This window comes from Corythoichthys intestinalis, chromosome 11 (assembly GCF_030265065.1).
Source record: "Corythoichthys intestinalis isolate RoL2023-P3 chromosome 11, ASM3026506v1, whole genome shotgun sequence".
Taxonomy (NCBI): Eukaryota; Metazoa; Chordata; class Actinopteri; order Syngnathiformes; family Syngnathidae; genus Corythoichthys; species Corythoichthys intestinalis.
The window spans coordinates 5,163,936-5,183,089 of NC_080405.1; the positions used below are offsets into that span (position 1 = coordinate 5,163,936).

The 19,154-nt window shown below is 45.7% G+C and overlaps 40 non-coding genes across 40 annotated transcripts; all 40 read left to right on the forward strand.

The window, feature by feature from the left end:
- The first annotated feature begins 270 nt into the window (after positions 1-270).
- On the forward strand, positions 271-389 carry LOC130924914 (5S ribosomal RNA). The gene has a single exon (XR_009065211.1). It is a non-coding gene; the product is annotated as a 5S ribosomal RNA (ribosomal RNA).
- A 472-nt stretch (positions 390-861) lies between these two features.
- On the forward strand, positions 862-980 carry LOC130925898 (5S ribosomal RNA). The gene has a single exon (XR_009065928.1). It is a non-coding gene; the product is annotated as a 5S ribosomal RNA (ribosomal RNA).
- A 313-nt stretch (positions 981-1,293) lies between these two features.
- On the forward strand, positions 1,294-1,412 carry LOC130925068 (5S ribosomal RNA). The gene has a single exon (XR_009065358.1). It is a non-coding gene; the product is annotated as a 5S ribosomal RNA (ribosomal RNA).
- Positions 1,413-1,805: 393 nt separating this feature from the next.
- Positions 1,806-1,924, forward strand: LOC130925899 (5S ribosomal RNA). Its single transcript, XR_009065929.1, has one exon. It is a non-coding gene; the product is annotated as a 5S ribosomal RNA (ribosomal RNA).
- Positions 1,925-2,227: 303 nt separating this feature from the next.
- Positions 2,228-2,346, forward strand: LOC130924647 (5S ribosomal RNA). The gene has a single exon (XR_009064948.1). It is a non-coding gene; the product is annotated as a 5S ribosomal RNA (ribosomal RNA).
- A 303-nt stretch (positions 2,347-2,649) lies between these two features.
- On the forward strand, positions 2,650-2,768 carry LOC130925900 (5S ribosomal RNA). Its single transcript, XR_009065930.1, has one exon. It is a non-coding gene; the product is annotated as a 5S ribosomal RNA (ribosomal RNA).
- A 313-nt stretch (positions 2,769-3,081) lies between these two features.
- Positions 3,082-3,200, forward strand: LOC130925901 (5S ribosomal RNA). The gene has a single exon (XR_009065931.1). It is a non-coding gene; the product is annotated as a 5S ribosomal RNA (ribosomal RNA).
- Positions 3,201-3,503: 303 nt separating this feature from the next.
- LOC130925241 (5S ribosomal RNA) lies at positions 3,504-3,622 on the forward strand. The gene has a single exon (XR_009065527.1). It is a non-coding gene; the product is annotated as a 5S ribosomal RNA (ribosomal RNA).
- Positions 3,623-3,935: 313 nt separating this feature from the next.
- LOC130924915 (5S ribosomal RNA) lies at positions 3,936-4,054 on the forward strand. The gene has a single exon (XR_009065212.1). It is a non-coding gene; the product is annotated as a 5S ribosomal RNA (ribosomal RNA).
- Positions 4,055-4,526: 472 nt separating this feature from the next.
- Positions 4,527-4,645, forward strand: LOC130925902 (5S ribosomal RNA). Its single transcript, XR_009065932.1, has one exon. It is a non-coding gene; the product is annotated as a 5S ribosomal RNA (ribosomal RNA).
- A 313-nt stretch (positions 4,646-4,958) lies between these two features.
- On the forward strand, positions 4,959-5,077 carry LOC130925070 (5S ribosomal RNA). The gene has a single exon (XR_009065359.1). It is a non-coding gene; the product is annotated as a 5S ribosomal RNA (ribosomal RNA).
- A 393-nt stretch (positions 5,078-5,470) lies between these two features.
- On the forward strand, positions 5,471-5,589 carry LOC130925903 (5S ribosomal RNA). Its single transcript, XR_009065933.1, has one exon. It is a non-coding gene; the product is annotated as a 5S ribosomal RNA (ribosomal RNA).
- Positions 5,590-5,892: 303 nt separating this feature from the next.
- On the forward strand, positions 5,893-6,011 carry LOC130924649 (5S ribosomal RNA). The gene has a single exon (XR_009064949.1). It is a non-coding gene; the product is annotated as a 5S ribosomal RNA (ribosomal RNA).
- A 472-nt stretch (positions 6,012-6,483) lies between these two features.
- LOC130925904 (5S ribosomal RNA) lies at positions 6,484-6,602 on the forward strand. The gene has a single exon (XR_009065934.1). It is a non-coding gene; the product is annotated as a 5S ribosomal RNA (ribosomal RNA).
- Positions 6,603-6,915: 313 nt separating this feature from the next.
- On the forward strand, positions 6,916-7,034 carry LOC130925071 (5S ribosomal RNA). The gene has a single exon (XR_009065360.1). It is a non-coding gene; the product is annotated as a 5S ribosomal RNA (ribosomal RNA).
- Positions 7,035-7,427: 393 nt separating this feature from the next.
- LOC130925922 (5S ribosomal RNA) lies at positions 7,428-7,546 on the forward strand. The gene has a single exon (XR_009065952.1). It is a non-coding gene; the product is annotated as a 5S ribosomal RNA (ribosomal RNA).
- Positions 7,547-7,849: 303 nt separating this feature from the next.
- Positions 7,850-7,968, forward strand: LOC130924650 (5S ribosomal RNA). The gene has a single exon (XR_009064950.1). It is a non-coding gene; the product is annotated as a 5S ribosomal RNA (ribosomal RNA).
- Positions 7,969-8,440: 472 nt separating this feature from the next.
- Positions 8,441-8,559, forward strand: LOC130925906 (5S ribosomal RNA). The gene has a single exon (XR_009065936.1). It is a non-coding gene; the product is annotated as a 5S ribosomal RNA (ribosomal RNA).
- A 303-nt stretch (positions 8,560-8,862) lies between these two features.
- On the forward strand, positions 8,863-8,981 carry LOC130925907 (5S ribosomal RNA). Its single transcript, XR_009065937.1, has one exon. It is a non-coding gene; the product is annotated as a 5S ribosomal RNA (ribosomal RNA).
- Positions 8,982-9,453: 472 nt separating this feature from the next.
- LOC130925908 (5S ribosomal RNA) lies at positions 9,454-9,572 on the forward strand. The gene has a single exon (XR_009065938.1). It is a non-coding gene; the product is annotated as a 5S ribosomal RNA (ribosomal RNA).
- Positions 9,573-9,885: 313 nt separating this feature from the next.
- LOC130925072 (5S ribosomal RNA) lies at positions 9,886-10,004 on the forward strand. Its single transcript, XR_009065361.1, has one exon. It is a non-coding gene; the product is annotated as a 5S ribosomal RNA (ribosomal RNA).
- A 393-nt stretch (positions 10,005-10,397) lies between these two features.
- On the forward strand, positions 10,398-10,516 carry LOC130925909 (5S ribosomal RNA). The gene has a single exon (XR_009065939.1). It is a non-coding gene; the product is annotated as a 5S ribosomal RNA (ribosomal RNA).
- Positions 10,517-10,819: 303 nt separating this feature from the next.
- On the forward strand, positions 10,820-10,938 carry LOC130924651 (5S ribosomal RNA). The gene has a single exon (XR_009064951.1). It is a non-coding gene; the product is annotated as a 5S ribosomal RNA (ribosomal RNA).
- Positions 10,939-11,410: 472 nt separating this feature from the next.
- LOC130925910 (5S ribosomal RNA) lies at positions 11,411-11,529 on the forward strand. The gene has a single exon (XR_009065940.1). It is a non-coding gene; the product is annotated as a 5S ribosomal RNA (ribosomal RNA).
- A 303-nt stretch (positions 11,530-11,832) lies between these two features.
- LOC130924652 (5S ribosomal RNA) lies at positions 11,833-11,951 on the forward strand. The gene has a single exon (XR_009064952.1). It is a non-coding gene; the product is annotated as a 5S ribosomal RNA (ribosomal RNA).
- Positions 11,952-12,423: 472 nt separating this feature from the next.
- LOC130925911 (5S ribosomal RNA) lies at positions 12,424-12,542 on the forward strand. The gene has a single exon (XR_009065941.1). It is a non-coding gene; the product is annotated as a 5S ribosomal RNA (ribosomal RNA).
- A 313-nt stretch (positions 12,543-12,855) lies between these two features.
- Positions 12,856-12,974, forward strand: LOC130925074 (5S ribosomal RNA). Its single transcript, XR_009065363.1, has one exon. It is a non-coding gene; the product is annotated as a 5S ribosomal RNA (ribosomal RNA).
- A 393-nt stretch (positions 12,975-13,367) lies between these two features.
- LOC130924780 (5S ribosomal RNA) lies at positions 13,368-13,486 on the forward strand. Its single transcript, XR_009065079.1, has one exon. It is a non-coding gene; the product is annotated as a 5S ribosomal RNA (ribosomal RNA).
- Positions 13,487-13,789: 303 nt separating this feature from the next.
- Positions 13,790-13,908, forward strand: LOC130924653 (5S ribosomal RNA). The gene has a single exon (XR_009064953.1). It is a non-coding gene; the product is annotated as a 5S ribosomal RNA (ribosomal RNA).
- A 303-nt stretch (positions 13,909-14,211) lies between these two features.
- Positions 14,212-14,330, forward strand: LOC130925912 (5S ribosomal RNA). The gene has a single exon (XR_009065942.1). It is a non-coding gene; the product is annotated as a 5S ribosomal RNA (ribosomal RNA).
- Positions 14,331-14,643: 313 nt separating this feature from the next.
- LOC130925075 (5S ribosomal RNA) lies at positions 14,644-14,762 on the forward strand. Its single transcript, XR_009065364.1, has one exon. It is a non-coding gene; the product is annotated as a 5S ribosomal RNA (ribosomal RNA).
- Positions 14,763-15,155: 393 nt separating this feature from the next.
- On the forward strand, positions 15,156-15,274 carry LOC130925913 (5S ribosomal RNA). Its single transcript, XR_009065943.1, has one exon. It is a non-coding gene; the product is annotated as a 5S ribosomal RNA (ribosomal RNA).
- A 303-nt stretch (positions 15,275-15,577) lies between these two features.
- LOC130925914 (5S ribosomal RNA) lies at positions 15,578-15,696 on the forward strand. Its single transcript, XR_009065944.1, has one exon. It is a non-coding gene; the product is annotated as a 5S ribosomal RNA (ribosomal RNA).
- A 472-nt stretch (positions 15,697-16,168) lies between these two features.
- LOC130925915 (5S ribosomal RNA) lies at positions 16,169-16,287 on the forward strand. The gene has a single exon (XR_009065945.1). It is a non-coding gene; the product is annotated as a 5S ribosomal RNA (ribosomal RNA).
- A 313-nt stretch (positions 16,288-16,600) lies between these two features.
- On the forward strand, positions 16,601-16,719 carry LOC130925076 (5S ribosomal RNA). Its single transcript, XR_009065365.1, has one exon. It is a non-coding gene; the product is annotated as a 5S ribosomal RNA (ribosomal RNA).
- A 393-nt stretch (positions 16,720-17,112) lies between these two features.
- Positions 17,113-17,231, forward strand: LOC130925917 (5S ribosomal RNA). Its single transcript, XR_009065947.1, has one exon. It is a non-coding gene; the product is annotated as a 5S ribosomal RNA (ribosomal RNA).
- Positions 17,232-17,534: 303 nt separating this feature from the next.
- LOC130924654 (5S ribosomal RNA) lies at positions 17,535-17,653 on the forward strand. Its single transcript, XR_009064955.1, has one exon. It is a non-coding gene; the product is annotated as a 5S ribosomal RNA (ribosomal RNA).
- A 313-nt stretch (positions 17,654-17,966) lies between these two features.
- Positions 17,967-18,085, forward strand: LOC130925918 (5S ribosomal RNA). Its single transcript, XR_009065948.1, has one exon. It is a non-coding gene; the product is annotated as a 5S ribosomal RNA (ribosomal RNA).
- Positions 18,086-18,473: 388 nt separating this feature from the next.
- Positions 18,474-18,592, forward strand: LOC130925077 (5S ribosomal RNA). The gene has a single exon (XR_009065366.1). It is a non-coding gene; the product is annotated as a 5S ribosomal RNA (ribosomal RNA).
- Positions 18,593-18,905: 313 nt separating this feature from the next.
- LOC130925078 (5S ribosomal RNA) lies at positions 18,906-19,024 on the forward strand. The gene has a single exon (XR_009065367.1). It is a non-coding gene; the product is annotated as a 5S ribosomal RNA (ribosomal RNA).
- Positions 19,025-19,154: the final 130 nt, after the last annotated feature.

A 19,154-nucleotide genomic window follows, 5' to 3' on the forward strand; every position in this document is an offset into this window, starting at 1 on the left:
TGGTATCAACCCTGGTCAATGTACTGTCTTGTTAGTTTTGTGGTTGGAGCTCACATTGGGTTGAGTTTGCAGCTCTCGTTTTCACCCAACTCTGTGCGTTTTAAATGGTGATTACCTCGTTAGCTGCCATTGACAGCACGAGATGACCAGATCACTTGAAACCTAACTTCCCTCAGGGAACCTGACTGAACTGAACTGAACTGGTTCGTCTTTTGTACCAGAACAGATCTCCTTCGCCTTTTGTATAGCTATATTTCACAAATTTTGCCAGCTTACGGCCATACTACCCTGAGAACGCCCGATCTCGTCTGATCTCGGAAGCTAAGCATGGTCGGGCCTGGTTAGTACTTGGATGGGAGACCGCCTGGGAATACCAGGTGCTGTAAGCTTTTTGGTTTATTTCATGACAAAGAAAGAACAGACAGATCTTGTTGGTATCAACTGAGGTCGATGTACTGTCTTGTTAGTTTTGTGGTTGGAGCTCACATCGGGTTGAGTTTGCAGCTTTCGTTTTCACCCAACTCTGTGCGTTTTAAATGGTGATTACCTCGTTAGCTGCCATTGACAGCACGAGATGACCAGACCACTTGAAACCTAATTTCACTCAGGGAACCTTACTGAACTGGTTCATCTTTTGTACCAGAACAGATCTCCTTCGCCTTTTTTATAGCTATATTTCACAAGCTTTGCCAGCTTACGAACTGAACTGAACTGGTTCGTCTTTTGTACCAGAACAGATCTCCTTCGCCTTTTGTATAGCTATATTTCACAAATTTTGCCAGCTTACGGCCATACTACCCTGAGAACGCCCGATCAGATCTCCTTCGCCTTTTGTATAGCGATATTTCACAAGCTTTGCCAGCTTACGGCCATACTACCCTGAGAACGCCCGATCTCGTCTGATCTCGGAAGCTAAGCAGGGTCGGGCCTGGTTAGTACTTGGATGGGAGACCGCCTGGGAATACCAGGTGCTGTAAGCTTTTTGGTTTATTTCATTAAAAAGAAAGAACAGACAGATCTTGTTGGTATCAACTGAGGTCGATGTACTGTCTTGTTAGTTTTGTGGTTGGAGCTCACATCGGGTTGAGTTTGCAGCTCTCGTTTTCACCCAACTCTGTGCGTTTTAAATGGTGATTACCTAGTTAGCTGCCATTGACAGCACGAGATGACCAGACCACTTGAAATCTAATTTCCCTCAGGGAACCTGACTGAACTGAACTGAACTGGTTCGTCTTTTGTACCAGAACACATCTCCTTCGCCTTTTGTATAGCTATATTTCACAAATTTTGCCAGCTTACGGCCATACTACCCTGAGAACGCCGGATCTCGTCTGATCTCGGAAGCTAAGCAGGGTCGGGCCTGGTTAGTACTTGGATGGGAGACCGCCTGGGAATACCAGGTGCTGTAAGCTTTTTGGTTTATTTCATGACAAAGAAAGAACAGACAGATCTTGTTGGTATCAACTGAGGTCAATGTACTGTCTTGTTAGTTTTGTGGTTGGAGCTCACATTTGGTTGAGTTTGCAGCTCTCGTTTTCACCCAACTCTGTGCGTTTTAGATGGTGATTACCTCGTTAGCTGCCATTGACAGCACGAGATGACCAGACCACTTGAAACCTAACTTCCCTCAGGGAACCTGACTGAACTGAACTGAACTGGTTCGTCTTTTGTACCAGAACAGATCTCCGTCGCCTTTTGTATAGCTATATTTCACAAATTTTGCCAGCTTACGGCCATACTACCCTGAGAACGCCCGATCAGATCTCCTTCGCCTTTTGTATAGCGATATTTCACAAGCTTTGCCAGCTTACGGCCATACTACCCTGAGAACGCCCGATCTCGTCTGATCTCGGAAGCTAAGCAGGGTCGGGCCTGGTTAGTACTTGGATGGGAGACCGCCTGGGAATACCAGGTGCTGTAAGCTTTTTGGTTTATTTCATTAAAAAGAAAGAACAGACAGATCTTGTTGGTATCAACTGAGGTCGATGTACTGTCTTGTTAGTTTTGTGGTTGGAGCTCACATCGGGTTGAGTTTGCAGCTCTCGTTTTCACCCAACTCTGTGCGTTTTAAATGGTGATTACCTCGTTAGCTGCCATTGACAGCACGAGATGACCAGACCACTTGAAACCTAATTTCACTCAGGGAACCTTACTGAACTGGTTCATCTTTTGTACCAGAACAGATCTCCTTCGCCTTTTGTATAGCTATATTTCACAAGTTTTGCCAGTTTACGGCCATACTACCCTGAGAACGCCCGATCTCGTCTGATCTCGGAAGCTAAGCAGGGTCGGGCCTGGTTAGTACTTGGATGGGAGACCGCCTGGGAATACCAGGTGCTGTAAGCTTTTTGGTTTATTTCATGACAAAGAAAGAACAGACAGATCTTGTTGGTATCAACTGAGGTCGATGTACTGTCTTGTTAGTTTTGTGGTTGGAGCTCACATCGGGTTGAGTTTGCAGCTCTCGTTTTCACCCAACTCTGTGCGTTTTAAATGGTGATTACCTCGTTAGCTGCCATTGACAGCACGAGATGACCAGACCACTTGAAACCTAATTTCACTCAGGGAACCTTACTGAACTGGTTCATCTTTTGTACCAGAACAGATCTCCTTCGCCTTTTTTATAGCTATATTTCACAAGCTTTGCCAGCTTACGGCCATACTACCCTGAGAACGCCCGATCTCGTCTGATCTCGGAAGCTAAGCAGGGTCGGGCCTGGTTAGTACTTGGATGGGAGACCGCCTGGGAATACCAGGTGCTGTAAGCTTTTTGGTTTATTTCATGACAAAGAAAGAACAGACAGATCTTGTTGGTATCAACTGAGGTCAATGTACTGTCTTGTTAGTTTTGTGGTTGGAGCTCACATTTGGTTGAGTTTGCAGCTCTCGTTTTCACCCAACTCTGTGCGTTTTAGATGGTGATTACCTCGTTAGCTGCCATTGACAGCACGAGATGACCAGACCACTTGAAACCTAACTTCCCTCAGGGAACCTGACTGAACTGAACTGAACTGGTTCGTCTTTTGTACCAGAACAGATCTCCTTCGCCTTTTGTATAGCTATATCTCACAAATTTTGCCAGCTTACGGCCATACTACCCTGAGAACGCCCGATCTCGTCTGATCTCGGAAGCTAAGCAGGGTCGGGCCTGGTTAGTACTTGGATGGGAGACCGCCTGGGAATACCAGGTGCTGTAAGCTTTTTGGTTTATTTCATGACAAAGAAAGAACAGACAGATCTTGTTGGTATCAACTGAGGTCAATGTACTGTCTTGTTAGTTTTGTGGTTGGAGCTCACATTTGGTTGAGTTTGCAGCTCTCGTTTTCACCCAACTCTGTGCGTTTTAGATGGTGATTACCTCGTTAGCTGCCATTGACAGCACGAGATGACCAGACCACTTGAAACCTAATTTCACTCAGGGAACCTTACTGAACTGGTTCATCTTTTGTACCAGAACAGATCTCCTTCGCCTTTTGTATAGCTATATTTCACAACCTTTGCCAGCTTACGGCCATACTACCCTGAGAACGCCCGATCTCGTCTGATCTCGGAAGCTAAGCAGGGTCGGGCCTGGTTAGTACTTGGATTGGAGACCGCCTGGGAATACCAGGTGCTGTAAGCTTTTTGGTTTATTTCATGACAAAGAAAGAACAGACAGATCTTGTTGGTATCAACCCTGGTCAATGTACTGTCTTGTTAGTTTTGTGGTTGGAGCTCACATTGGGTTGAGTTTGCAGCTCTCGTTTTCACCCAACTCTGTGCGTTTTAAATGGTGATTACCTCGTTAGCTGCCATTGACAGCACGAGATGACCAGATCACTTGAAACCTAACTTCCCTCAGGGAACCTGACTGAACTGAACTGAACTGGTTCGTCTTTTGTACCAGAACAGATCTCCTTCGCCTTTTGTATAGCTATATTTCACAAATTTTGCCAGCTTACGGCCATACTACCCTGAGAACGCCCGATCTCGTCTGATCTCGGAAGCTAAGCATGGTCGGGCCTGGTTAGTACTTGGATGGGAGACCGCCTGGGAATACCAGGTGCTGTAAGCTTTTTGGTTTATTTCATGACAAAGAAAGAACAGACAGATCTTGTTGGTATCAACTGAGGTCGATGTACTGTCTTGTTAGTTTTGTGGTTGGAGCTCACATCGGGTTGAGTTTGCAGCTTTCGTTTTCACCCAACTCTGTGCGTTTTAAATGGTGATTACCTCGTTAGCTGCCATTGACAGCACGAGATGACCAGACCACTTGAAACCTAATTTCACTCAGGGAACCTTACTGAACTGGTTCATCTTTTGTACCAGAACAGATCTCCTTCGCCTTTTTTATAGCTATATTTCACAAGCTTTGCCAGCTTACGAACTGAACTGAACTGGTTCGTCTTTTGTACCAGAACAGATCTCCTTCGCCTTTTGTATAGCTATATTTCACAAATTTTGCCAGCTTACGGCCATACTACCCTGAGAACGCCCGATCAGATCTCCTTCGCCTTTTGTATAGCGATATTTCACAAGCTTTGCCAGCTTACGGCCATACTACCCTGAGAACGCCCGATCTCGTCTGATCTCGGAAGCTAAGCAGGGTCGGGCCTGGTTAGTACTTGGATGGGAGACCGCCTGGGAATACCAGGTGCTGTAAGCTTTTTGGTTTATTTCATTAAAAAGAAAGAACAGACAGATCTTGTTGGTATCAACTGAGGTCGATGTACTGTCTTGTTAGTTTTGTGGTTGGAGCTCACATCGGGTTGAGTTTGCAGCTCTCGTTTTCACCCAACTCTGTGCGTTTTAAATGGTGATTACCTAGTTAGCTGCCATTGACAGCACGAGATGACCAGACCACTTGAAATCTAATTTCCCTCAGGGAACCTGACTGAACTGAACTGAACTGGTTCGTCTTTTGTACCAGAACACATCTCCTTCGCCTTTTGTATAGCTATATTTCACAAATTTTGCCAGCTTACGGCCATACTACCCTGAGAACGCCGGATCTCGTCTGATCTCGGAAGCTAAGCAGGGTCGGGCCTGGTTAGTACTTGGATGGGAGACCGCCTGGGAATACCAGGTGCTGTAAGCTTTTTGGTTTATTTCATGACAAAGAAAGAACAGACAGATCTTGTTGGTATCAACTGAGGTCAATGTACTGTCTTGTTAGTTTTGTGGTTGGAGCTCACATTTGGTTGAGTTTGCAGCTCTCGTTTTCACCCAACTCTGTGCGTTTTAGATGGTGATTACCTCGTTAGCTGCCATTGACAGCACGAGATGACCAGACCACTTGAAACCTAACTTCCCTCAGGGAACCTGACTGAACTGAACTGAACTGGTTCGTCTTTTGTACCAGAACAGATCTCCGTCGCCTTTTGTATAGCTATATTTCACAAATTTTGCCAGCTTACGGCCATACTACCCTGAGAACGCCCGATCAGATCTCCTTCGCCTTTTGTATAGCGATATTTCACAAGCTTTGCCAGCTTACGGCCATACTACCCTGAGAACGCCCGATCTCGTCTGATCTCGGAAGCTAAGCAGGGTCGGGCCTGGTTAGTACTTGGATGGGAGACCGCCTGGGAATACCAGGTGCTGTAAGCTTTTTGGTTTATTTCATTAAAAAGAAAGAACAGACAGATCTTGTTGGTATCAACTGAGGTCGATGTACTGTCTTGTTAGTTTTGTGGTTGGAGCTCACATCGGGTTGAGTTTGCAGCTCTCGTTTTCACCCAACTCTGTGCGTTTTAAATGGTGATTACCTCGTTAGCTGCCATTGACAGCACGAGATGACCAGACCACTTGAAACCTAATTTCACTCAGGGAACCTTACTGAACTGGTTCATCTTTTGTACCAGAACAGATCTCCTTCGCCTTTTGTATAGCTATATTTCACAAGTTTTGCCAGTTTACGGCCATACTACCCTGAGAACGCCCGATCTCGTCTGATCTCGGAAGCTAAGCAGGGTCGGGCCTGGTTAGTACTTGGATGGGAGACCGCCTGGGAATACCAGGTGCTGTAAGCTTTTTGGTTTATTTCATGACAAAGAAAGAACAGACAGATCTTGTTGGTATCAACTGAGGTCGATGTACTGTCTTGTTAGTTTTGTGGTTGGAGCTCACATCGGGTTGAGTTTGCAGCTCTCGTTTTCACCCAACTCTGTGCGTTTTAAATGGTGATTACCTCGTTAGCTGCCATTGACAGCACGAGATGACCAGACCACTTGAAACCTAATTTCACTCAGGGAACCTTACTGAACTGGTTCATCTTTTGTACCAGAACAGATCTCCTTCGCCTTTTTTATAGCTATATTTCACAAGCTTTGCCAGCTTACGAACTGAACTGAACTGGTTCGTCTTTTGTACCAGAACAGATCTCCTTCGCCTTTTGTATAGCTATATTTCACAAATTTTGCCAGCTTACAGCCATACTACCCTGAGAACGCCCGATCAGATCTCCTTCGCCTTTTGTATAGCGATATTTCACAAGCTTTGCCAGCTTACGGCCATACTACCCTGAGAACGCCCGATCTCGTCTGATCTCGGAAGCTAAGCAGGGTCGGGCCTGGTTAGTACTTGGATGGGAGACCGCCTGGGAATACCAGGTGCTGTAAGCTTTTTGGTTTATTTCATTAAAAAGAAAGAACAGACAGATCTTGTTGGTATCAACTGAGGTCGATGTACTGTCTTGTTAGTTTTGTGGTTGGAGCTCACATCGGGTTGAGTTTGCAGCTCTCGTTTTCACCCAACTCTGTGCGTTTTAAATGGTGATTACCTAGTTAGCTGCCATTGACAGCACGAGATGACCAGACCACTTGAAATCTAATTTCCCTCAGGGAACCTGACTGAACTGAACTGAACTGGTTCGTCTTTTGTACCAGAACACATCTCCTTCGCCTTTTGTATAGCTATATTTCACAAATTTTGCCAGCTTACGGCCATACTACCCTGAGAACGCCGGATCTCGTCTGATCTCGGAAGCTAAGCAGGGTCGGGCCTGGTTAGTACTTGGATGGGAGACCGCCTGGGAATACCAGGTGCTGTAAGCTTTTTGGTTTATTTCATGACAAAGAAAGAACAGACAGATCTTGTTGGTATCAACTGAGGTCAATGTACTGTCTTGTTAGTTTTGTGGTTGGAGCTCACATTTGGTTGAGTTTGCAGCTCTCGTTTTCACCCAACTCTGTGCGTTTTAGATGGTGATTACCTCGTTAGCTGCCATTGACAGCACGAGATGACCAGACCACTTGAAACCTAACTTCCCTCAGGGAACCTGACTGAACTGAACTGAACTGGTTCGTCTTTTGTACCAGAACAGATCTCCTTTGCCTTTTGTATAGCTATATTTCACAAATTTTGCCAGCTTACGGCCATACTACCCTGAGAACGCCCGATCAGATCTCCTTCGCCTTTTGTATAGCGATATTTCACAAGCTTTGCCAGCTTACGGCCATACTACCCTGAGAACGCCCGATCTCGTCTGATCTCGGAAGTTAAGCAGGGTCGGGCCTGGTTAGTACTTGGATGGGAGACCGCCTGGGAATACCAGGTGCTGTAAGCTTTTTGGTTTATTTCATTAAAAAGAAAGAACAGACAGATCTTGTTGGTATCAACTGAGGTCGATGTACTGTCTTGTTAGTTTTGTGGTTGGAGCTCACATCGGGTTGAGTTTGCAGCTCTCGTTTTCACCCAACTCTGTGCGTTTTAAATGGTGATTACCTCGTTAGCTGCCATTGACAGCACGAGATGACCAGACCACTTGAAACCTAATTTCACTCAGGGAACCTTACTGAACTGGTTCATCTTTTGTACCAGAACAGATCTCCTTCGCCTTTTGTATAGCTATATTTCACAAGTTTTGCCAGTTTACGGCCATACTACCCTGAGAACGCCCGATCTCGTCTGATCTCGGAAGCTAAGCAGGGTCGGGCCTGGTTAGTACTTGGATGGGAGACCGCCTGGGAATACCAGGTGCTGTAAGCTTTTTGGTTTATTTCATGACAAAGAAAGAACAGACAGATCTTGTTGGTATCAACTGAGGTCGATGTACTGTCTTGTTAGTTTTGTGGTTGGAGCTCACATCGGGTTGAGTTTGCAGCTCTCGTTTTCACCCAACTCTGTGCGTTTTAAATGGTGATTACCTCGTTAGCTGCCATTGACAGCACGAGATGACCAGACCACTTGAAACCTAATTTCACTCAGGGAACCTTACTGAACTGGTTCATCTTTTGTACCAGAACAGATCTCCTTCGCCTTTTTTATAGCTATATTTCACAAGCTTTGCCAGCTTACGAACTGAACTGAACTGGTTCGTCTTTTGTACCAGAACAGATCTCCTTCGCCTTTTGTATAGCTATATTTCACAAATTTTGCCAGCTTACGGCCATACTACCCTGAGAACGCCCGATCAGATCTCCTTCGCCTTTTGTATAGCGATATTTCACAAGCTTTGCCAGCTTACGGCCATACTACCCTGAGAACGCCCGATCTCGTCTGATCTCGGAAGCTAAGCAGGGTCGGGCCTGGTTAGTACTTGGATGGGAGACCGCCTGGGAATACCAGGTGCTGTAAGCTTTTTGGTTTATTTCATTAAAAAGAAAGAACAGACAGATCTTGTTGGTATCAACTGAGGTCGATGTACTGTCTTGTTAGTTTTGTGGTTGGAGCTCACATCGGGTTGAGTTTGCAGCTCTCGTTTTCACCCAACTCTGTGCGTTTTAAATGGTGATTACCTCGTTAGCTGCCATTGACAGCACGAGATGACCAGACCACTTGAAACCTAATTTCACTCAGGGAACCTTACTGAACTGGTTCATCTTTTGTACCAGAACAGATCTCCTTCGCCTTTTGTATAGCTATATTTCACAAGTTTTGCCAGCTTACGGCCATACTACCCTGAGAACGCCCGATCTCGTCTGATCTCGGAAGCTAAGCAGGGTCGGGCCTGGTTAGTACTTGGATGGGAGACCGCCTGGGAATACCAGGTGCTGTAAGCTTTTTGGTTTATTTCATGACAAAGAAAGAACAGACAGATCTTGTTGGTATCAACTGAGGTCGATGTACTGTCTTGTTAGTTTTGTGGTTGGAGCTCACATCGGGTTGAGTTTGCAGCTCTCGTTTTCACCCAACTCTGTGCGTTTTAAATGGTGATTACCTCGTTAGCTGCCATTGACAGCACGAGATGACCAGACCACTTGAAACCTAATTTCACTCAGGGAACCTTACTGAACTGGTTCATCTTTTGTACCAGAACAGATCTCCTTCGCCTTTTTTATAGCTATATTTCACAAGCTTTGCCAGCTTACGAACTGAACTGAACTGGTTCGTCTTTTGTACCAGAACAGATCTCCTTCGCCTTTTGTATAGCTATATTTCACAAATTTTGCCAGCTTACAGCCATACTACCCTGAGAACGCCCGATCAGATCTCCTTCGCCTTTTGTATAGCGATATTTCACAAGCTTTGCCAGCTTACGGCCATACTACCCTGAGAACGCCCGATCTCGTCTGATCTCGGAAGCTAAGCAGGGTCGGGCCTGGTTAGTACTTGGATGGGAGACCGCCTGGGAATACCAGGTGCTGTAAGCTTTTTGGTTTATTTCATTAAAAAGAAAGAACAGACAGATCTTGTTGGTATCAACTGAGGTCGATGTACTGTCTTGTTAGTTTTGTGGTTGGAGCTCACATCGGGTTGAGTTTGCAGCTCTCGTTTTCACCCAACTCTGTGCGTTTTAAATGGTGATTACCTAGTTAGCTGCCATTGACAGCACGAGATGACCAGACCACTTGAAATCTAATTTCCCTCAGGGAACCTGACTGAACTGAACTGAACTGGTTCGTCTTTTGTACCAGAACACATCTCCTTCGCCTTTTGTATAGCTATATTTCACAAATTTTGCCAGCTTACGGCCATACTACCCTGAGAACGCCGGATCTCGTCTGATCTCGGAAGCTAAGCAGGGTCGGGCCTGGTTAGTACTTGGATGGGAGACCGCCTGGGAATACCAGGTGCTGTAAGCTTTTTGGTTTATTTCATGACAAAGAAAGAACAGACAGATCTTGTTGGTATCAACTGAGGTCAATGTACTGTCTTGTTAGTTTTGTGGTTGGAGCTCACATTTGGTTGAGTTTGCAGCTCTCGTTTTCACCCAACTCTGTGCGTTTTAGATGGTGATTACCTCGTTAGCTGCCATTGACAGCACGAGATGACCAGACCACTTGAAACCTAACTTCCCTCAGGGAACCTGACTGAACTGAACTGAACTGGTTCGTCTTTTGTACCAGAACAGATCTCCTTTGCCTTTTGTATAGCTATATTTCACAAATTTTGCCAGCTTACGGCCATACTACCCTGAGAACGCCCGATCAGATCTCCTTCGCCTTTTGTATAGCGATATTTCACAAGCTTTGCCAGCTTACGGCCATACTACCCTGAGAACGCCCGATCTCGTCTGATCTCGGAAGCTAAGCAGGGTCGGGCCTGGTTAGTACTTGGATGGGAGACCGCCTGGGAATACCAGGTGCTGTAAGCTTTTTGGTTTATTTCATTAAAAAGAAAGAACAGACAGATCTTGTTGGTATCAACTGAGGTCGATGTACTGTCTTGTTAGTTTTGTGGTTGGAGCTCACATCGGGTTGAGTTTGCAGCTCTCGTTTTCACCCAACTCTGTGCGTTTTAAATGGTGATTACCTCGTTAGCTGCCATTGACAGCACGAGATGACCAGACCACTTGAAACCTAATTTCACTCAGGGAACCTTACTGAACTGGTTCATCTTTTGTACCAGAACAGATCTCCTTCGCCTTTTGTATAGCTATATTTCACAAGTTTTGCCAGTTTACGGCCATACTACCCTGAGAACGCCCGATCTCGTCTGATCTCGGAAGCTAAGCAGGGTCGGGCCTGGTTAGTACTTGGATGGGAGACCGCCTGGGAATACCAGGTGCTGTAAGCTTTTTGGTTTATTTCATGACAAAGAAAGAACAGACAGATCTTGTTGGTATCAACTGAGGTCGATGTACTGTCTTGTTAGTTTTGTGGTTGGAGCTCACATCGGGTTGAGTTTGCAGCTCTCGTTTTCACCCAACTCTGTGCGTTTTAAATGGTGATTACCTCGTTAGCTGCCATTGACAGCACGAGATGACCAGACCACTTGAAACCTAATTTCACTCAGGGAACCTTACTGAACTGGTTCATCTTTTGTACCAGAACAGATCTCCTTCGCCTTTTTTATAGCTATATTTCACAAGCTTTGCCAGCTTACGAACTGAACTGAACTGGTTCGTCTTTTGTACCAGAACAGATCTCCTTCGCCTTTTGTATAGCTATATTTCACAAATTTTGCCAGCTTACGGCCATACTACCCTGAGAACGCCCGATCAGATCTCCTTCGCCTTTTGTATAGCGATATTTCACAAGCTTTGCCAGCTTACGGCCATACTACCCTGAGAACGCCCGATCTCGTCTGATCTCGGAAGCTAAGCAGGGTCGGGCCTGGTTAGTACTTGGATGGGAGACCGCCTGGGAATACCAGGTGCTGTAAGCTTTTTGGTTTATTTCATTAAAAAGAAAGAACAGACAGATCTTGTTGGTATCAACTGAGGTCGATGTACTGTCTTGTTAGTTTTGTGGTTGGAGCTCACATCGGGTTGAGTTTGCAGCTCTCGTTTTCACCCAACTCTGTGCGTTGTAAATGGTGATTACCTCGTTAGCTGCCATTGACAGCACGAGATGACCAGACCACTTGAAACCTAATTTCACTCAGGGAACCTTACTGAACTGGTTCATCTTTTGTACCAGAACAGATCTCCTTCGCCTTTTGTATAGCTATATTTCACAAGTTTTGCCAGTTTACGGCCATACTACCCTGAGAACGCCCGATCTCGTCTGATCTCGGAAGCTAAGCAGGGTCGGGCCTGGTTAGTACTTGGATGGGAGACCGCCTGGGAATACCAGGTGCTGTAAGCTTTTTGGTTTATTTCATGACAAAGAAAGAACAGACAGATCTTGTTGGTATCAACTGAGGTCGATGTACTGTCTTGTTAGTTTTGTGGTTGGAGCTCACATCGGGTTGAGTTTGCAGCTCTCGTTTTCACCCAACTCTGTGCGTTTTAAATGGTGATTACCTCGTTAGCTGCCATTGACAGCACGAGATGACCAGACCACTTGAAACCTAATTTCACTCAGGGAACCTTACTGAACTGGTTCATCTTTTGTACCAGAACAGATCTCCTTCGCCTTTTTTATAGCTATATTTCACAAGCTTTGCCAGCTTACGAACTGAACTGAACTGGTTCGTCTTTTGTACCAGAGCAGATCTCCTTCGCCTTTTGTATAGCTATATTTCACAAATTTTGCCAGCTTACGGCCATACTACCCTGAGAACGCCCGATCAGATCTCCTTCGCCTTTTGTATAGCGATATTTCACAAGCTTTGCCAGCTTACGGCCATACTACCCTGAGAACGCCCGATCTCGTCTGATCTCGGAAGCTAAGCAGGGTCGGGCCTGGTTAGTACTTGGATGGGAGACCGCCTGGGAATACCAGGTGCTGTAAGCTTTTTGGTTTATTTCATTAAAAAGAAAGAACAGACAGATCTTGTTGGTATCAACTGAGGTCGATGTACTGTCTTGTTAGTTTTGTGGTTGGAGCTCACATCGGGTTGAGTTTGCAGCTCTCGTTTTCACCCAACTCTGTGCGTTTTAAATGGTGATTACCTAGTTAGCTGCCATTGACAGCACGAGATGACCAGACCACTTGAAATCTAATTTCCCTCAGGGAACCTGACTGAACTGAACTGAACTGGTTCGTCTTTTGTACCAGAACACATCTCCTTCGCCTTTTGTATAGCTATATTTCACAAATTTTGCCAGCTTACGGCCATACTACCCTGAGAACGCCGGATCTCGTCTGATCTCGGAAGCTAAGCAGGGTCGGGCCTGGTTAGTACTTGGATGGGAGACCGCCTGGGAATACCAGGTGCTGTAAGCTTTTTGGTTTATTTCATGACAAAGAAAGAACAGACAGATCTTGTTGGTATCAACTGAGGTCAATGTACTGTCTTGTTAGTTTTGTGGTTGGAGCTCACATTTGGTTGAGTTTGCAGCTCTCGTTTTCACCCAACTCTGTGCGTTTTAGATGGTGATTACCTCGTTAGCTGCCATTGACAGCACGAGATGACCAGACCACTTGAAACCTAACTTCCCTCAGGGAACCTGACTGAACTGAACTGAACTGGTTCGTCTTTTGTACCAGAACAGATCTCCTTCGCCTTTTGTATAGCTATATTTCACAAATTTTGCCAGCTTACGGCCATACTACCCTGAGAACGCCCGATCAGATCTCCTTCGCCTTTTGTATAGCGATATTTCACAAGCTTTGCCAGCTTACGGCCATACTACCCTGAGAACGCCTGATCTCGTCTGATCTCGGAAGCTAAGCAGGGTCGGGCCTGGTTAGTACTTGGATGGGAGACCGCCTGGGAATACCAGGTGCTGTAAGCTTTTTGGTTTATTTCATTAAAAAGAAAGAACAGACAGATCTTGTTGGTATCAACTGAGGTCGATGTACTGTCTTGTTAGTTTTGTGGTTGGAGCTCACATCGGGTTGAGTTTGCAGCTCTCGTTTTCACCCAACTCTGTGCGTTTTAAATGGTGATTACCTCGTTAGCTGCCATTGACAGCACGAGATGACCAGACCACTTGAAACCTAATTTCACTCAGGGAACCTTACTGAACTGGTTCATCTTTTGTACCAGAACAGATCTCCTTCGCCTTTTGTATAGCTATATTTCACAAGTTTTGCCAGTTTACGGCCATACTACCCTGAGAACGCCCGATCTCGTCTGATCTCGGAAGCTAAGCAGGGTCGGGCCTGGTTAGTACTTGGATGGGAGACCGCCTGGGAATACCAGGTGCTGTAAGCTTTTTGGTTTATTTCATGACAAAGAAAGAACAGACAGATCTTGTTGGTATCAACTGAGGTCGATGTACTGTCTTGTTAGTTTTGTGGTTGGAGCTCACATCGGGTTGAGTTTGCAGCTCTCGTTTTCACCCAACTCTGTGCGTTTTAAATGGTGATTACCTCGTTAGCTGCCATTGACAGCACGAGATGACCAGACCACTTGAAACCTAATTTCACTCAGGGAACCTTACTGAACTGGTTCATCTTTTGTACCAGAACAGATCTCCTTCGCCTTTTTTATAGCTATATTTCACAAGCTTTGCCAGCTTACGGCCATACTACCCTGAGAACGCCCGATCTCGTCTGATCTCGGAAGCTAAGCAGGGTCGGGCCTGGTTAGTACTTGGATGGGAGACCGCCTGGGAATACCAGGTGCTGTAAGCTTTTTGGTTTATTTCATGACAAAGAAAGAACAGACAGATCTTGTTGGTATCAACTGAGGTCAATGTACTGTCTTGTTAGTTTTGTGGTTGGAGCTCACATTTGGTTGAGTTTGCAGCTCTCGTTTTCACCCAACTCTGTGCGTTTTAGATGGTGATTACCTCGTTAGCTGCCATTGACAGCACGAGATGACCAGACCACTTGAAACCTAACTTCCCTCAGGGAACCTGACTGAACTGAACTGAACTGGTTCGTCTTTTGTACCAGAACAGATCTCCTTCGCCTTTTGTATAGCTATATCTCACAAATTTTGCCAGCTTACGGCCATACTACCCTGAGAACGCCGGATCTCGTCTGATCTCGGAAGCTAAGCAGGGTCGGGCCTGGTTAGTACTTGGATGGGAGACCGCCTGGGAATACCAGGTGCTGTAAGCTTTTTGGTTTATTTCATGACAAAGAAAGAACAGACAGATCTTGTTGGTATCAACTGAGGTCAATGTACTGTCTTGTTAGTTTTGTGGTTGGAGCTCACATTTGGTTGAGTTTGCAGCTCTCGTTTTCACCCAACTCTGTGCGTTTTAGATGGTGATTACCTCGTTAGCTGCCATTGACAGCACGAGATGACCAGACCACTTGAAACCTAACTTCCCTCAGGGAACCTGACTGAACTGAACTGAACTGGTTCGTCTTTTGTACCAGAACAGATCTCCTTCGCCTTTTGTATAGCTATATTTCACAAATTTTGCCAGCTTACGGCCATACTACCCTGAGAACGCCCGATCAGATCTCCTTCGCCTTTTGTATAGCGATATTTCACAAGCTTTGCCAGCTTACGGCCATACTACCCTGAGAACGCCCGATCTCGTCTGATCTCGGAAGCTAAGCAGGGTCGGGCCTGGTTAGTACTTGGATGGGAGACCGCCTGGGAATACCAGGTGCTGTAAGCTTTTTGGTTTATTTCATTAAAAAGAAAGAACAGACAGATCTTGTTGGTATCAACTGAGGTCGATGTACTGCCTTGTTAGTTTTGTGGTTGGAGCTCACATCGGGTTGAGTTTGCAGCTCTCGTTTTCACCCAACTCTGTGCGTTTTAAATGGTGATTACCTCGTTAGCTGCCATTGACAGCACGAGATGACCAGACCACTTGAAACCTAATTTCACTCAGGGAACCTTACTGAACTGGTTCATCTTTTGTACCAGAACAGATCTCCTTCGCCTTTTGTATAGCTATATTTCACAAGTTTTGCCAGCTTACGGCCATACTACCCTGAGAACGCCCGATCTCGTCTGATCTCGGAAGCTAAGCAGGGTCGGGCCTGGTTAGTACTTGGATGGGAGACCGCCTGGGAATACCAGGTGCTGTAAGCTTTTTGGTTTATTTCATGACAAAGAAAGAACAGACAGATCTTGTTGGTATCAACTGAGGTCGATGTACTGTCTTGTTAGTTTTGTGGTTGGAGCTCACATCGGGTTGAGTTTGCAGCTCTCGTTTTCACCCAACTCTGTGCGTTTTAAATGGTGATTACCTCGTTAGCTGCCATTGACAGCACGAGATGACCAGACCACTTGAAACCTAATTTCACTCAGGGAACCTTACTGAACTGGTTCATCTTTTGTACCAGAACAGATCTCCTTCGCCTTTTTTATAGCTATATTTCACAAGCTTTGCCAGCTTACGAACTGAACTGAACTGGTTCGTCTTTTGTACCAGAACAGATCTCCTTCGCCTTTTGTATAGCTATATTTCACAAATTTTGCCAGCTTACGGCCATACTACCCTGAGAACGCCCGATCAGATCTCCTTCGCCTTTTGTATAGCGATATTTCACAAGCTTTGCCAGCTTACGGCCATACTACCCTGAGAACGCCCGATCTCGTCTGATCTCGGAAGCTAAGCAGGGTCGGGCCTGGTTAGTACTTGGATGGGAGACCGCCTGGGAATACCAGGTGCTGTAAGCTTTTTGGTTTATTTCATTAAAAAGAAAGAACAGACAGATCTTGTTGGTATCAACTGAGGTCGATGTACTGTCTTGTTAGTTTTGTGGTTGGAGCTCACATCGGGTTGAGTTTGCAGCTCTCGTTTTCACCCAACTCTGTGCGTTTTAAATGGTGATTACCTAGTTAGCTGCCATTGACAGCACGAGATGACCAGACCACTTGAAATCTAATTTCCCTCAGGGAACCTGACTGAACTGAACTGAACTGGTTCGTCTTTTGTACCAGAACACATCTCCTTCGCCTTTTGTATAGCTATATTTCACAAATTTTGCCAGCTTACGGCCATACTACCCTGAGAACGCCGGATCTCGTCTGATCTCGGAAGCTAAGCAGGGTCGGGCCTGGTTAGTACTTGGATGGGAGACCGCCTGGGAATACCAGGTGCTGTAAGCTTTTTGGTTTATTTCATGACAAAGAAAGAACAGACAGATCTTGTTGGTATCAACTGAGGTCAATGTACTGTCTTGTTAGTTTTGTGGTTGGAGCTCACATTTGGTTGAGTTTGCAGCTCTCGTTTTCACCCAACTCTGTGCGTTTTAGATGGTGATTACCTCGTTAGCTGCCATTGACAGCACGAGATGACCAGACCACTTGAAACCTAACTTCCCTCAGGGAACCTGACTGAACTGAACTGAACTGGTTCGTCTTTTGTACCAGAACAGATCTCCTTCGCCTTTTGTATAGCTATATTTCACAAATTTTGCCAGCTTACGGCCATACTACCCTGAGAACGCCCGATCAGATCTCCTTCGCCTTTTGTATAGCGATATTTCACAAGCTTTGCCAGCTTACGGCCATACTACCCTGAGAACGCCCGATCTCGTCTGATCTCGGAAGCTAAGCAGGGTCGGGCCTGGTTAGTACTTGGATGGGAGACCGCCTGGGAATACCAGGTGCTGTAAGCTTTTTGGTTTATTTCATTAAAAAGAAAGAACAGACAGATCTTGTTGGTATCAACTGAGGTCGATGTACTGTCTTGTTAGTTTTGTGGTTGGAGCTCACATCGGGTTGAGTTTGCAGCTCTCGTTTTCACCCAACTCTGTGCGTTTTAAATGGTGATTACCTCGTTAGCTGCCATTGACAGCACGAGATGACCAGACCACTTGAAACCTAATTTCACTCAGGGAACCTTACTGAACTGGTTCATCTTTTGTACCAGAACAGATCTCCTTCGCCTTTTGTATAGCTATATTTCACAAGTTTTGCCAGTTTACGGCCATACTACCCTGAGAACGCCCGATCTCGTCTGATCTCGGAAGCTAAGCAGGGTCGGGCCTGGTTAGTACTTGGATGGGAGACCGCCTGGGAATACCAGGTGCTGTAAGCTTTTTGGTTTATTTCATGACAAAGAAAGAACAGACAGATCTTGTTGGTATCAACTGAGGTCGATGTACTGTCTTGTTAGTTTTGTGGTTGGAGCTCACATCGGGTTGAGTTTGCAGCTCTCGTTTTCACCCAACTCTGTGCGTTTTAAATGGTGATTACCTCGTTAGCTGCCATTGACAGCACGAGATGACCAGACCACTTGAAACCTAATTTCACTCAGGGAACCTGACTGAACTGAACTGAACTGGTTCGTCTTTTGTACCAGAACAGATCTCCTTCGCCTTTTGTATAGCTATATCTCACAAATTTTGCCAGCTTACGGCCATACTACCCTGAGAACGCCCGATCTCGTCTGATCTCGGAAGCTAAGCAGGGTCGGGCCTGGTTAGTACTTGGATGGGAGACCGCCTGGGAATACCAGGTGCTGTAAGCTTTTTGGTTTATTTCATGACAAAGAAAGAACAGACAGATCTTGTTGGTATCAACTGAGGTCAATGTACTGTCTTGTTAGTTTTGTGGTTGGAGCTCACATTTGGTTGAGTTTGCAGCTCTCGTTTTCACCCAACTCTGTGCGTTTTAGATGGTGATTACCTCGTTAGCTGCCATTGACAGCACGAGATGACCAGACCACTTGAAACCTAACTTCCCTCAGGGAACCTGACTGAACTGAACTGGTTCGTCTTTTGTACCAGAACAGATCTCCTTCGCCTTTTGTATAGCTATATTTCACAAATTTTGCCAGCTTACGGCCATACTACCCTGAGAACGCCCGATCAGATCTCCTTCGCCTTTTGTATAGCGATATTTCACAAGCTTTGCCAGCTTACGGCCATACTACCCTGAGAACGCCGGATCTCGTCTGATCTCGGAAGCTAAGCAGGGTCGGGCCTGGTTAGTACTTGGATGGGAGACCGCCTGGGAATACCAGGTGCTGTAAGCTTTTTGGTTTATTTCATTAAAAAGAAAGAACAGACAGATCTTGTTGGTATCAACTGAGGTCGATGTACTGTCTTGTTAGTTTTGTGGTTGGAGCTCACATCGGGTTGAGTTTGCAGCTCTCGTTTTCACCCAACTCTGTGCGTTTTAAATGGTGATTACCTAGTTAGCTGCCATTGACAGCACGAGATGACCAGACCACTTGAAATCTAATTTCCCTCAGGGAACATGACTGAACTGAACTGAACTGGTTCGTCTTTTGTACCAGAACACATCTCCTTCGCCTTTTGTATAGCTATATTTCACAAATTTTGCCAGCTTACGGCCATACTACCCTGAGAACGCCGGATCTCGTCTGATCTCGGAAGCTAAGCAGGGTCGGGCCTGGTTAGTACTTGGATGGGAGACCGCCTGGGAATACCAGGTGCTGTAAGCTTTTTGGTTTATTTCATGACAAAGAAAGAACAGACAGATCTTGTTGGTATCAACTGAGGTCAATGTACTGTCTTGTTAGTTTTGTGGTTGGAGCTCACATTTGGTTGAGTTTGCAGCTCTCGTTTTCACCC